This window comes from Mustela lutreola, chromosome X (genome assembly GCF_030435805.1).
Source record: "Mustela lutreola isolate mMusLut2 chromosome X, mMusLut2.pri, whole genome shotgun sequence".
In the NCBI taxonomy this organism is placed as follows: domain Eukaryota; kingdom Metazoa; phylum Chordata; class Mammalia; order Carnivora; family Mustelidae; genus Mustela; species Mustela lutreola.
The window spans coordinates 18,396,422-18,411,358 of NC_081308.1; positions in this window are offsets into that span (position 1 = coordinate 18,396,422).

Genomic DNA, 14,937 nt, shown 5'->3' on the forward strand with positions numbered 1-14,937 from the left:
TTCCATCCATGTCACAGCTTGGGATTAAAAAACTTTGGTAATGACATTACCCCACTGCAAACCTGAACCTCATTTACCAAGCAGTTAGAGTGACCAAGTAGAAAGGACAGAATCTGTAGTTCATTTACTCTGTCAACAGATCTGGGCCTCTATGTAAAGTCTGCAAAATTAAAAGCACAATTAAAGTAGATGTTTAAAGAGTAATGGTGCATGCTCTATCTCTGAGATGCCACACAAAACCAAGGCCCTTGGGAAAGCTGAGTTGTTAAGTAAGGAGTGTTGATTTAAATTATTTAACAATAGCAAGAATACATATAATTTTAAATCAAATATTTTTTTAAATAAAAAGGCACAGTGACTTGCCAAAAGATACATCATTCATTCTAAAAATTTAAGTATCACCAATATGAAGTGTATAAACATGAATGTAGGGGCACCTGGGTGGCTCAGTGGGTTAAAGCCTCTGCCTTCGGCTCAGGTCGTGATCCCAGGGTCCTGGGATCAAGCCCCGCATCGGGCTGTCTGTTCGGCGGGGAGCCTGCTTCCTCCTATCTCTCTGCCTTCCTCTCTGCCTACTTGTGATCTCAGTCTGTCAAATAAATAAAATCTTTAAAAAAATGTTTAAAAAACATGAATGTAACATATCTTCCAGAAAGTAAACATTACCAAAAAGTCCGTGACATATTTCTTGAAAGTTGTGATTTTGCTTATGATTTTTACATATGCATTTACCACTTGTGAAACTGTTAAATGCAATTACTAATGACTCTAAGACTTTTTCTCAAAATTGAACATGCCATAAAAAAGTAAATAGTACATTTTTATTGAGGAAGTACTTAATCAGCATGCCATAATTAAGAAATGAGAAGCAAAAAAGCAATTTCTAATAAAATTTTTATTTTATTTTTTTCAGTGTTCCAAGATTCATTAGTCATTTTTTTTAGCTCACCAAGTCCACAAATATCTATTGAATCCTTTCTATGTGCAAGGCAGTGTTTTAGGCACTGTAGATTGGGCAGCAAACAAAACAAATTTTTTGTCCTTGTGGCATTTACAGCAACTTTCAACATTTTGCAGTAGAGTCTTCAAAAATTAACATACACATATATACAACACACACCCACACATACGCATGGACAAAAGCAGAGTATTATTCTAAAGATATTTGTAACTTGTTTTTTAACATAATATATCACTGTGATATTAAAAAGTTTGTTGTGGTTAAAAACACAACATGAGATTTACCTTATTAAGAGATTTTTAAGTTTACAACACAGTATTAACTATAGGTCCTCTATCATGCCACAGATCGCTAGAATTTACTCATCTTGCATAACAAAAGCTTTGTACTCATGGATTAGCAACTTCTTTTCTTGCCGCTAAACATACACCAATATCTTTATTTTCAATTACTTCATTACATATCATTGTATGGGTTAAATTATTTAACAATCCCTTCTTGCTGGACATTTAAGTTATTTCCTTTTTTTCATTATAAATGGTGCTTTGAATGGTGCTGGGAAAATTGGACAGCTATATGTAGAAGAATGAAACTCGACCATTCTCTTACACCATACACAAAGATAAACTCAAAATGGATAAAAGACCTCAACGTGAGACAGGAATCCATCAGAATCCTAGAGGAGAACATAGGCAGTAACCTCTTTGATATCAGCCACAGCAACTTCTTTCAAGATATGTCTCCAAAGGTAAAGGAAACAAAAGCGAAGATGAACTTTTGGGACTTCATCAAGATCAAAAGCTTCTCCACAGCAAAGGAAACAGTCAACAAAACAAAGAGGCAACCCACAGAATGGGAGAAGATATTTGCAAATGACGGTACAGACAAAAGATTGATATCCAGGATCTATAAAGAACTCCTCAAACTCAATACACACAAAACAGACAATCATATAAAAAAAATGGACAGAAGATATGAACAGACACTTCTTCAATGAAGACATACAAATGGCTATCAGACACATGAAAAATGTTCATCATCACTAGCCCTCAGGGAGATTCAAATTAAAACCACATTGATATATCACCTTACACCAGTTAGAATGGCCAAAATTTCCAAGACAGGAAACAACATGTGTTGGAAGGGATGTGGAGAAAGGGGAACCCTCTTACACTGTTGGTAGGAATGCAAGTTGGTGCAGCCTCTTTGGAGAACAGTGTGGATATTCCTCAAGAAATTAAAAATAGAGCTTCCCTATGACCCTGCCATTGCACTCCTGGGGATTTACCCCAAAGATACAGATGTAGTGAAAAGAAGGGTCAACTGTACCCCAATGACTACAGCAGCAACCACCACAGTCGCCAAACTGTGGAAAAACCAAGATGCCCTTCAACGGACGAATGGATAAGGAAGATGTGGTCCATATACACTATGGAGTATTATGCCTCCATCAGAAAGGATGAATACCCAACTTTTGTAGCAACATGTATGGGACTGGAAGAGATTATGCTGAGTGAAATAAGTTAAGCAGAGAGAGTCAATTATCATATGGTTTCACTTATTTGTGGAGCATAACAAATAGCATGAAGGACAAGGAGAGTTAGAGAGGAGAAGGGAGTTGAGGGAAAATGGAAGGAGAGGTGAACCATGAGAGACTATGGACTCTGAAAAACAATCTGAGGGGTCTGAAGGGGCAAGGGGTGGGAGGTTGGGGGAACCAGGTGGTGGGTATTATAGAGAGCACGGATTGCATGGAGCACTAGGTGTGGTGCAAAAACAATGAATACTGTTATGCTGAAAAGAAATAAAAAATTAAAAATAAAAGAATTAAAAAATAAATGGTACTTTGGTAATAGGCAAGCAGGGCTACAAGAGCAAATGTTATAATCATATGCAAATATTACACACTTGTCCCATTTCTTATCATGATAAATTCCTAGAGTGGAAATTTTATTTTATAGGTATGAACAGTTTCAGGGTTTGTATGACTCTTGTCTATGACCTTTTTTTCAAAATAGGAGAAAATGAAGCCAACTGTAGCATATGTGCTTCATTCAAGGTGTGAGAACAAGGATATAGTTGTCTACAGTAGCTTTATCCTCTGCGGTTGCCATCATGATGCCAATGTTTGAGAGTATGAACACAATGATCAAAATGCAGATCCAGAATAAAACCAGTGATTCTGAGATCCTTTTGCACAAGAATAATCAGTCTCTAAAACACAAGACTAAATGAGATGTTTTGAATATTTCACTGTATACATCAGACAAAATTCCATTATACTTTTTTCCCTTCCAAATAACATCCTGGAATTCTTCTTTTCAGTAATATCAGGGAAGCATCCTAGATTTTAAGGTCAGTTTTTCCTATTCTCATTTTTGAAACACCTATAAACTATTATATTAATTAAAAAGTACTTATAAAATGTAACTCAATTATAATCACAAACAAAATACCATGACATGAGCTTTTTCATCAGAATATCTTATTTTCTGAATACCTGTGGCAAGTTAGGACAAAACCTGGTTGCTCTAACATTATGTCTTATTCTGCCTACAACATGTACTTTCATTATATATGATTTTAAGAGCCAAACTGATCAATCTCTTTCTTAAATTTTTCTAGTTCCTCGTATAAAATGTCTGTATGTCATTTATAGGAAAATAAGTCACTAATCATATAAAATTAACAAACACAAGGTTTATGGTAAGGAACCAAGATACACCAAAGTAGAAAGGCAAATATGTGAAAAGTATGGTTTCATGGGACAGCTAAAAATGTTTTTAATTGACTAGGTCTCCTTCCAATTATAGATTTATAGTAAGGAATTGGCTGCGATCAATAATAACATGGATAATAAATTATTCTACCTATTTTAATTCAACACAATAAAATGGAAACACAAATATTATACTGATCCTTGAACTGCCTTTGATGTTTCCTTCAGGATGTTCAACATTCCCTGATTGCCCACCAGGGTCGTGCTAGGGGAGACATATCGGGACACCTTGCACAGGGAGAACTGCCTGCTTCCTATTTCTCTAGGTGATAGTCATTTGTTCTGTATCTGATGGATTTATGTTGGAACCTGTAGCTTTTGAACCATCTAGTTCCTCATATAAGAACCAGTTGCCAAATCCTCAGAAGGATTTCAGAGACAGAAGTATTCTGTCTTCACAGAGAATTAATTTCTGTATTGTAAGACTCAACAGCTTCTCTACTGAGTAGCACAAAAATGAGATTTGGGAGAGATGTCCTTGAAGATAATGAGGGATCTATTATTATTATGACCGGGTGCTAAGAACTACTCTTAGGGTTCCTGCAGGGAAGAAACTCCTGGGATTTCTGTTTGCAGCATGGGCTCTCTTCAATTCCACTTTCCTTGGGCCCCACTTTTGTTGGTGATTATTTAAAAAATCATAAAGTAAAATGAAAGGCAGGCAAAAAAGAAAATGTAGACATCTAAGATAATAACTGGGAAAGGGAAGATTAAGAAGATATTAAAATTAAAATATAAGACAAAATTAAAAGAAGGGAAAAATGAAAGGTCAAAGTAAGAACTATACAACTTCAAACATAAAATACTGACTTTCAAATGTTATTTAAAAATCTGAAATTTATGATAAATTGATAGAAGTAAAGATACATTTATAAACACATCTACAAAGGATATAAATATTTCTAAAGGTATAGATATAAGAAATAAACATTTTTATTTAAAGGTAAGGTTTTAAGATGAGGGATATTACTAGAAAAGGTAAAGCCATGCAATTTAATATATTAAAATGGCAAAGTACAATGGAAGATTATTTTAGAGAGAGAAACCATATGTGGATGGGGAGGGGCAGAAAGAGAGAGAGAGAGAGAGAGAGAGAGAGAAAGAGAGAGAATCTTAAGCAGACTCCATGCTGAGCACAGAGGCAGACACAGAGATTGAGCTCATGACCCTGAGATCATGACCCAAGCCAAAATCAAGAGTGGGTCACTCAGCTGACTGAACCATCCAGATGCCCTAAAGATAATTTTAAATAAATGTAAGGATAGCCACTTATAAGCTGGCTAGTGGTATGATTCCTCAGCATGGTGCTCTGGCTGAACATGGCTCCCCTTGTACTGGGAGACCTTCCAGAAGAGAGCCCAGTGGGAAGCAGCACCCTGGAAGGAGATGTTCTTTGAGAAAACCCTTGAAAGGGAGGATCCCAGAGACCCCTGCCTGGTTTTCATGAGTTTCTAGATACTTAAGTGAAGTCAAGCATTCATTTAACTCACTCACTTTTAAAACTTTTTAATTGGAGAGATTTCCAAAATTAGGCAACAGTAGAGGGTAGAGTGTAATTAACCCTCATGTACCCTCCAGCCAGCTTCACAGATTGGCACATATGAACATTTTATCAATTTTGTTTAATTACTTCTAACATGCTACTACTGACACTACTTTTTCCCCTACTTCATCTATGTCTCTTCTTATTGTGTATTTTAGGGGAAAACTTTGGTATTATATCTTCTCTGTAATACTTACCTATCAATCTTATACAATGTGCCATATAATTACTATATTCAATCAAACGAACAACAGTCTTATGATATCTAAACCCCAGTTTATGCTCAAATTTTTACAAGTGCCTTGGAAACATTTTCCAGTGGATTTGTGCAACTGGAGATCCAAATGAGGTCCACACATTACATGATCCGTATTTCTTTTAGGTTTCTTTTCATCTTTAAGGGTTCCCTTCACTCTTATTTTCTTTTTTTTTTTTTTTATTTTTTATAAACATATATTTTTATCCCCAGGGGTACAGGTCTGTGAATCACCAGGTTTACACACTTCACAGCACTCACCAAATCACATACCCTCCCCAATGTCCATAATCCCACCCCCTTCTCCCAAACCCCCTCCCCCCGGCAACCCTCAGTTTGTTTCGTGAGATTAAGAGTCACTTATGGTTTGTCTCCCTCCCAATCCCATCTTGTTTCATTTATTCTTCTCCTACCCACTTAAGCCTCCATGTTGTATCACCACTTCCTCATATCAGGGAGATCATATGATAGCTGTCTTTCTCTGCTTGACTTATTTCGCTAAGCATGATACGCTCTAGTTCCATCCATGTTGTTGCAAATGGCAAGATTTCATTTCTTTTGATGGCTGCATAGTATTCCATTGTGTATATATACCACATCTTCTTGATCCATTCATCTGTTGATGGACATCTAGGTTCTTTCCATAGTTTGGCTATTGTGGACATTGCTGCTATAAACATTCGGGTGCATGTGTCCCTTTGGATCACTACATTTGTATCTTTAGGGTAAATACCCAATAGTGCAATTGCTGGGTCATAGGGCAGTTCTATTTTCAACATTTTGAGGAACCTCCATGCTGTTTTCCAGAGTGGCTGCACCAGCTTGCATTCCCACCAACAGTGTAGGAGGGTTCCCCTTTCTCCGCATCCTCGCCAGCATCTGTCATTTCCTGATTTGTTGATTTTAGCCATTCTGACTGGTGTGAGGTGATATCTCATTGTGGTTTTGATTTGTATTTCCCTGATGCCGAGTGATATGGAGCACTTTTTCATGTGTCTGTTCGCCATCTGGATGTCTTCTTTGCAGAAATGTCTGTTCATGTCTTCTGCCCATTTCTTTTTTTTTTTTTTTTTTTTTTTTTTTTTTTTAAAGATTTTATTTATTTATTTGACAGAAATCACAAGTAGATGGAGAGGCAGGCAGAGAGAGAGAGAGGAGGAAGCAGGCTCCCCACTGAGCAGAGAGCCCGATGCGGGACTTGATCCCAGGACCCTGAGATCATGACCTGAGCTGAAGGCAGCGGCTTAACCCACTGAGCCACCCAGGTGCCCCCTTCTGCCCATTTCTTGATTGGATTATTTGTTCTTTGGGTGTTGAGTTTGCTAAGTTCTTTATAGATTCTGGACACTAGTCCTTTATCTGATATGTCGTTTGCAAATATCTTCTCCCATTCTGTCAGTTGTCTTTTGATTTTGTTAACTGTTTCCTTTGCTGTGCAAAAGCTTTTGATCTTGATGAAATCCCAGTAGTTCATTTTTTCCCTTGCTTCCCTTGCCTTTTGCGTTGTTCCTAGGAAGATGTTGCTGCGGCAGAGGTCGAAGAGGTTGCTGCCCGTGTTCTCCTCAAGGATTTTGATGGATTCCTTTCGTACATTGAGATCCTTCATCCATTTTGAGTCTATTTTTGTGTGTGGTGTAAGGAAATGGTCCAATTTCATTTTTCTGCATGTGGCTGTCCAATTTTCCCAACACCATTTATTGAAAAGGCTGTCTTTTTTCCATTGGACATTCTTTCCTGCTTTGTCGAAGATTAGTTGACCATAGATTTGAGGGTCTATTTCTGGGCTCTCTATTCTGTTCCATTGATCTATGTGTCTGTTTTTGTGCCAGTACCATGCTGTCTTGATGATGACAGCTTTGTAATAGAGCTTGAAGTCCGGAATTGTGATGCCACCAACGTTGGCTTTCTTTTTCAATATCCCTTTGGCTATTCGAGGTCTTTTCTGGTTCCATATAAATTTTAGCATTATTTGTTCCATTTCTTTGAAAAAGATGGATGGTACTTTGATAGGAATTGCATTAAATGTGTAGATTGCTTTAGGTAGCATAGACATTTTCACAATATTTATTCTTCCAATCCAGGAGCATGGAACATTTTTCCATTTGTTTGTGTCTTCCTCAATTTCTTTCATGAGAACTTTATAGTTTTCTGAGTATAGATTCTGTGTCTCTTTGGTTAGGTTTATTCCTAGGTATCTTATGGTTTTGGATGCAATTGTGAATGGGATTGACTCCTTAATATCTCTTTCTTCTGTCTTGCTGTTGGTGTAGAGAAATGCAACTGATTTCTGTGCATTGATTTTATATCCTGACACTTTACTGAATTCCTGTATAAGTTCTAGCAGTTTTGGAGTGGAGTCTTTTGGGTTTTCCACATATAGTATCATATCATCTGCGAAGAGTGATAATTTGACTTCTTCTTTGCCGATTTGGATGCCTTTAATTTCCTTTTGTTGTCTGATTGCTGAGGCTAGGACCTCTAGTACGATGTTGAATAGCAGTGGTGATAATGGACATCCCTGCCGTGTTCCTGACCTTAGCGGAAAAGCTTTCAGTTTTTCTCCATTGAGAATGATATTTGCGGTGGGTTTTTCATAGATGGCTTTGATGATATTGAGGTATGTGCCCTCTATCCCTACACTTTGAAGAGTTTTGATCAGGAAGGGATGTTGTACTTTGTCAAATGCTTTTTCAGCATCTATTGAGAGTATCATATGGTTCTTGTTCTTTCTTTTATTGATGTGTTGTATCACATTGACTGATTTGCGGATGTTGAACCAACCTTGCAGCCCTGGAATAAATCCCACTTGGTCGTGGTGAATGATCTTTTTAATGTACTGTTGAATCCTATTGGCTAGTATTTTGTTGAGTATTTTCGCATCTGTGTTCATCAAGGATATCGGTCTATAGCTCTCTTTTTTGGTGGGATCCTTGTCTGGTTTTGGGATCAAGGTGATGCTGGCCTCATAAAATGAGTTTGGAAGTTTTCCTTCCATTTCTATTTTTTGGAACAGTTTCAGGAGAATAGGAATTAGTTCTTCTTTAAATGTTTGGTAGAATTCCCCCGGGATGCCGTCTGGCCCTGGGCTTTTGTTTGTTTGGAGATTTTTAATGACTGTTTCAATCTCCTTACTGGTTATGGGTCTGTTCAGGCTTTCTATTTCTTCCTGGTTCAGTTGTGGTAGTTTATATGTTTCTAGGAATGCATCCATTTCTTCCAGATTGTCAAATTTATTGCCGTAGAGTTGCTCATAGTATGTTCTTATAATAGTTTGTATTTCTTTGGTGTTAGTTGTGATCTCTCCTCTTTCATTCATGATTTTATTTATTTGGGTCCTTTCTCTTTTCTTTTTGATAAGTCGGGCCAGGGGTTTATCAATTTTATGGGACACCTGGGTGGCTCAGTTGGTTAAGCAGCTGCCTTCAGCTCAGGTTATGATCCCAGGGTTCTGGGATCGAGTCCCACATCGGGCTCCTTGCTTGGCAGGGAGCCTGCCTCTGCCTGCCACTCTGTCTGCCTGTGCTCACTCTTATTTTCTACATGTCATTTAATTGTTTGAGAAACAGTGGTATTTGTCCTATAGAATTTTTCCCATCCTATGCTTTGCCAGCTGTATCCATTTGTTGTCATTTAACATATTTACTCACCCCATATTTCCTCCCAGCTGGCAGGTGGTTATGCAGGATCATTAGATTCAGTTAGATTCAGGACTTCTTTATTTTTTTTTCCTTTGGTAAGAATATTAATAGGCAATGCTGTGTCTCTCATTAAATCACCTGGGAGGACAGTTCAGTTCAGTGATGTTAATATTGGTAAGTAAGATAAGATTTCATAAGCTTGATCATTTATCATAAAGTTTCCTATTGTTTGTCTAACAGTTTAGGCATCAGTGAATTTTGATCTGCATCCATTACTTCAAAATAGTACAGCAAAGCAGTGAACATAATTTTTCACTTTTAAAAAAGCATTTATTACTTATAATTCTTTCTTTAAAGATTATTTATTTATTTATTTATTTATCAGCGAATGCAAGAACACAAGCAGGTGGTGCGCAGGCAGACGGAGAGGGAGAAGCATATTCCCCACTGAGCAAGGAGCCTGATGTGGGTCTCAAACCCAGCACCCTCAGATCATGACCTGAGCCAAACACAGCTGCTTAACTAACTGAGGGACCCAGGTGCCCCCACCTTTTTTATTAGCTACAATTCCTGAATAAACAAGAACTATCATCAATTCTTCTGTTGTCTTGAAACATATTAACATAAAAGCAGTACGAATTATTGATTCTCACTGCTAAGCATTTTTAGGAATACTGGGTGGATGTAGCAACTTTCAAAGCTGACCAATAAAAGTTTACTTATTTTTAGTATTGCTATAAAGTCATGGAATTTTTATTTGATGACATGTTACAAACTATTAGTGATTTGTTATTTTGGCACCCAAATTGTCCCATCTAAGGATGTATTCTTTTGATATATCCTCTTAGTCTTTTATTTATTCAGACTGGTGTTTCTTTTTTTTTTAATTTTTATTTTTAAAGAAAGTTTGACACTTTTTTTATTGTGGTAAAATATATATAACAAGAAGTTTACCTTTTTTTTTTTTGCTTTTTTTTTACATTTTTTATTTTTTATAACTTAATTTGTGTGTGTGTGTGTTCCAAAATTCATTGTTTATGCACCTCACCCAGTGTTCCATGCAATATGTGTCCTCAGACTGGTGTTTTAAATTTAAATTTAAGATTTCCAGTCTTTTTATTTATACCTTCTTTAATTTCTGAATCTTTTTTTTCTCCTGTTTAAAATCTTGTTTTCTAAGGGCACCTGGGTGGTTCAGTTAGTTGAGCAACCCTCTTTGGCTTGGGTCCTTATCCTATGATCCTGGATTCAAACCCCATGTTAGGCTCCCTGCTGCCCCTCTCCTGCTCAATCTTTCTCTTTCTCTCTCTCTCTCAAATAAAGAAAATCTTTAAAAAATAAAAATACAAAACAAACTGAGGGTTGCTGGGGGGAGGGGTTTTAGGAGAAGGGGGTGGGATTATGGACATTGGGGAGGGTATGTGCTTTGGTGAGTGCTGTGAAGTGTGTAAACCTGGTGATTCACAGACCTGTACCCCTGGGGATAAAAATATATGTTTATAAAAAATAAAAAATTATATAAAAATAAATAAATAAATAAATAAAAATTAAAAAATTTAAATCCTATTTTCTAAATGACATTAAAATATTCATTTGCTTTATCCCACTACTGTTTTTTATCTGTATATCATAGTTTCAAAATAACATTTCAGAAATTATTACCAATAAGACTTTTGAATGCCATTTAAGATTTGTAATTATTTTTTAATCTAGAAATATAGTCAAAATCTATATTTTCAAGCCATTTGAAATAATTGTTCTTGTCATTCTTATATCACCAACTAGATAGACAGTTATATTCATTTGTTTTAGTTTTTTTTTAGAGTTTGCATTCATTCTTCCTGACTTTATTTTATAATTATGGAAATGATTTATACAGTTCCAAGGTCAAAATTATAGAGCAAGTTACTTTCAGAGAGATCTAACCTCTAATTATGCCTCCTCTGCCATTTTCCTTCTATGCCACAGACATAGCCATTAAAAAAATAAGTTTTTGCTTATTCTTCTACTATTTCTTTTAAAATATATAGAACCAAATACAATCTTGTGCTATCAGAGTCAGTGAGGCAGTCAGGTTTGGGCATACACCAGTCAATATTTTTTGCTCCTCTATCTTTGAGATAGAGTCCTTTCTGGGTAGAAACACTGGGAAAAAGCTAAAAGAATAAATAAAAGTTGTTTGATATAGTCAACTTCCCTTCCATAGGGGTAGTATTATTATCAGCAACAATGTGTCATACACCTAGTTTCTACTAGGCAAGGAATGAGAAACAGAACTGCAGGGTAGTTTTAATTATATCTCTGTTCTTTTCATTGCAATTGGTAACTTTTTGCAAAGGAAGGGTAATTTCTAATTTTTTTCCCTCTTACCCTTTGCTCTTTAAAAAAAATCAGATGGTGTTTTGCCACTTTGATTTGCCACCAAATTTAAGATTTGTCACATTTAAGATCCTCAGAAACTCTTTAGATCTTAGAAGTATTATCTATGATATTATTTGCACACAATTTCCCTGGTTTGTGCTTTGCCTGTGGTATGTTATTTCTGCTGTTTAACAGTCTGTTGCATTTCAACAGACTACACATATAAAGTAAAACTTAAAACTCTTTCTTTTGTTTCTGTAATTTGCATCATCAAAAATATCATAGGTTGGGTTCCCCAGGAAGATGGAAACTACAGTGCTGGATTTTATTGAGGAAACCAGTCTTAGCTCAGGCTGCTAGAACAAAATACCATAGACTGGGTGCCTTAAGCAGCAGACACATTTCTCACAGTTCTAGAAAATGGGAAATCCAAGATCAAGGTGTCAGCACATTTGGTTCTATGTGAGCGGCCACTTTGTGCCTTACAGGTGGCCCCATCTCTGTGCTCACCTGATATATCTGTGTGCATGCAGACAGAAAGCTCTGGCCTATCTTTCTCTTCCTATAAGGACACTAATACCATTATGGGGGGCTCCACCCCCATCTAAATGAACTCACCTAAACTTAAGTACTTTTCAGAGGCTTACCTCCTAATACTATCATATTGGAGGTTAGGGCTTCTGCATATGAGTTATAGCAGAAAGGCAAACTTTCAGTCTGTTACAAAACCTTTGAGACTAACATATCTGTGTTTATCAGAGCACTCTCAATGTTAAGGGAATAAGCTCTTTATTCCTAAAGAAGAGCTGAGTGGCACATCAAAGCATTTACCATGGGAAATTCTCTCCACTCCAAGAAATTTTAAAAGGTATAAAACTCAATGTGAGTCTGGGCGTGGCAGTGCAGGTTAAAGGGGCTGTGATGGGCAGCTTGCAAGGTTGGTAGTATTCAAGGATGTGGCAATAGACTTCACCCAGAAAGACTGAGACTACCTGGGTGCTGCTCAAAAGGGATTATACAGAGACATGATGCTGGAGAATTATAGCATAGGATCTCATAGGTCTCATAGGATTTTCAAGATCTAAGCCAGATTTGATCTCCTTATTGGAGCAAGAGAAGCAGCCTTGGATGCTTACGAGGGCTATGACAGGCAGATCTTGCCCAGGGTGCATCTTGCCTGGATCGGGGTTGATATTTTCAGCTATACATCCCCTCAACCACCTCTAACCAAAATGACTAGGAGGATGAACACCTAAAAGAGGAAAAATTCAGAGGCTATGACCTCTGCCACAGAACTATTGGATATGGACATAAACAATTATGTCAGAAATAAAATTCAGGGTAACAATTATCCAGACAATGGCAAGGTTGGAGAAGACCATTAGTGGCAACATAGAATCTCTAAGGGCAGAAGTGAGAACTGATCTGGCAGAACTTAAAAATGCCATCAATGAGCTCCAATCTAATCTAAATACTCTAATAGCTCTGGTAAATGAGGCAGAAGATCAAATTAGTGATCTAGAAGACAAAACTGATAGAAAAAAAGGATCAGGAGGAGGCCTGGAACAAACAACTTAAAAGCCATGAAAACAGAATTAGGGAAATAAATGATACCATGGAAGTTTCCAATGTCAGAATTATTGGGATCCCTGAGGGGGTAGAGAGAGAGAGAAGACCAGAAGATATTATTGAACAAATCCTAGAGGAGAATTGCCCTAATCTGGGGAATGGAACAAGTGCTCATGTCCTAGAGGCAGAGAGGACACCCCCCTAAGATCAACAAGGGTAGAAAGACCTCCAGACATGTAATTGTGAAATTCACAAATTGTAAATTCAGAGAAGATGTCTTAAGGGCAGCTAGGGGAAAGAGAATCCTTATGTAAAGAGGGAGGACCATCAGAGTAACATCAGACCTGTCCACAGAAACCTTGCAAGGCAGAAAGGGCTGGCAAGACATATTCAGGGCACTAAATGAGAGGAACATGCAGCCAAGAATACTTTATCCAGCAAGGCTGACATTCAAAATGGATGGTGAGATAGAGAGCTTCCAAGACTGGCAAGGTCTAAAAGATTATATGACCAACAAGCTGGCACTACAAGAAATATTGGGGGGGGGTCTATAAAAGAAGAAAGACCCCAAGAGTGATATAGAACAGAAATTTAGAAATTTACAGAGACAATATATAGAAACAAGGACTTCACAAGCAACGGGATGACAATAAAAGCTTATCTTTTAATAATCACCCTCAACATGAATGGCCTAAACGCTCCCATGAAATGGCACAAGGTTGCAGACTGGATAAAAAGACAAGAACCATCCATATGCTGTCTACAAGAGACTCCTTTTGAACCTAAAGATACATCCAGACTGAAAGTGAAGGGATGGAGAACCATCTTTCATGCCAACCGGCCTCAAAAGAAAGCTGGGGTAACAATTCTCCTATCAGGTAAATTAGATTTTAAGCTAAAGACTGCAGTCAGAGATACAGAAGGACACTACATCATTCTTTTTTTTTTTTAAGATTTTAATTTATTTATTTGACAGACAGAGATCACAAGTAGGCAGAGAAGCAGGCAGAGAGAGAGGAAGGGAAGCAGGCTCCACGCTGAGTGGAGAGCCCAACATGGGGCTCAATCCAGGACCCTGAGACCATGACCCGAGCCGAAGGCAGAGGCTTTAACCCACTGAGCCACCCAGGCACCCCAGACACTACATCATTCTTAAAGGGTAATAAGAAGATCTAACAACTGTAAATATTTATGCCCCCAACATGGGAGCAGCCAACTACATATGCCAACTGTTAATCAGAATAAAGAGTCATATTGGTAAGAATATGTTAATTGCCACTCTCAGCAATAGACAGATCATCTAAGCAGAAAATCAACAAAGAAGCAAGAACTTTGAATGACACATTGGACCCAACAGACCTCATAAATATATACAGACCATTCTACCCTAAAACAACAGAATCCTCATTCTTCTCGAATGCACACAGAACTTTCTCCAGAACAGACCACATACTGGGTCACAAATCAGGTCTCAACCAATACCAAAAGACTGATATTATTCCCTGCATATTCTCAGACCACAGTGCTTTTAAACTGGAACCCAATCACAAGAAAAAGTTTGGAAGGAATTCAAACACTTGGAAGCTAAAGACTATCCTGCTCAAGAATGTTTGGATCACCAGGATATCAAAGAAGAATTTAAACTATTCATGGAAACCAATGAGAATGAAGACATGCTGGTCCAAAATCTATGGGATATGGCAAAGGTGGTCCTAAGGGGGATATACCTAGCCATCCAAGTCTCACTCAAAAAAACTGAAAAATCCCAAATACACAAACTCTCTTTTCACCTTAAAGAACTGGAGAATAAAGAATAAATGAAGCCAAACC